Here is a 1,658-nt window from a genome sequence, read left to right on the forward strand (position 1 = left end):
GTCACTACATAGAAAGCCACACTTTCAACTAACACTAAAATAACAAGATAAACAACAAGTTGTTAGAGAATCGAAATAGGCCTCACATGGCTTCACTAGACTTTGGTTTTGTGTGTTTTGATTAAGAAAATTATATGAATAACAAAGCAACTATGCTAGTGAATCGAAATAGGCCTCGCACGGCTTTACTAGACTTTGATTTTTCACAAACATAATGATAACAAGATTACCTAATACAAGAGATAAAAACTTGACACACAACATTCAATGATCTAAGAATACACCTTACTCTATCTTAATTGAATAACTCGTAATAATGAGGGCATAACTTTAAATTTGAGGGACTTATAACACACTAAAAGGCTCCTCTCAAGCCGCTTTGTAACTTTTGAAACTTTTGCTAGCAAATATAAGAGCATTATATGAAGAGGAACTGGAATTTGTTGATCATGTTATCTCGAGAATAATACATAGATAAGGAAGTATAGATTATCATTATGGATTCTGAGGAGAAATTTGAAAGCATATCTGACTCGGGCTTAGTGCACAATTTCTACGGGCCTAATAAAGACTTCAGTTTTTAGAACTCAAAAGCACTGATAGGATACTTTTGCAGCTCTCTTACAATTCTATAACTATCTATGAAGAATTAAGCTCAACTATTTCTGATACCTTGGAAATAAGGCAGAGATGGCCTGACTAGAGAAAGATGAGAATCTGTATAAGTTTCTTGGAGAACTTTTCTATTGAACGATTTAAGACTTGAAAGAATAGAGACATTTCCTAAATGCCCTGTAGCCTCTACAGACGTCTCTATACCATTTCGCAAGACTCTACTAGACACGGCTTCATAGACACCCTAGGACACTTGAACTCTGTGCTCTGATACCAAGTTTGTAACGCCCCAAAATTGAGTCCCGTGACATCACATGATACTTAGAATCACATGTTACCCCAATCTAACCCTTCTACTGGCATAACTCATAAGCAACTGAACAAAAAGTATAAATCTATACAAATCTACAGAAAATAACTCTTTTCTAAATATGATAAATGCAAAACTAAATTTACAAGATTACAACTCTGCTTTTACAACCAAAACTGAAATAGAATACATCAACTTCTACTGACTGTCTATGAAGCCTCTACTAGTACTGACTGTAGGTAGCCGGGTCATGACTCCCAAATAATCCAACTCAATACGACTGAATAAAGAAAATACAACACTTCTCAAACTGCATAACTAACTCAAGCCCTTGAATCAAAAGGACTCATCACCTGTTGACTGGATAATGTGAACTGACTAGATCTGAAGATGTACAATATACCTTGTACCTAGATTCCAAGAAAATGTAGCCCACATACGAATACATGGGTCAGTACCATGGAAACGTACCAAGTACATGGGGTGCATGAAATAAACATAGTTATATACATATATATATATATATATTTAACGATCATGTCATAATTTTTCTTTCCAAATCATACAGGACATTTGTAAATAGCTCATAAAGCTTGAAAGAAATCTAAAATCTGAAATCATACACAATGAATGGTAAAACATGCCAATCTGGATATAATGATCCATTACACTTAATCCAAATATCAAGATTCTTTTCTTATTCTCTCATCAAGCAATCTTAGTGAAATCTGGA

The sequence above is a fragment of the Capsicum annuum genome, chromosome 10 (genome assembly GCF_002878395.1).
Source record: "Capsicum annuum cultivar UCD-10X-F1 chromosome 10, UCD10Xv1.1, whole genome shotgun sequence".
NCBI classification, from domain to species: Eukaryota; Viridiplantae; Streptophyta; class Magnoliopsida; order Solanales; family Solanaceae; genus Capsicum; species Capsicum annuum.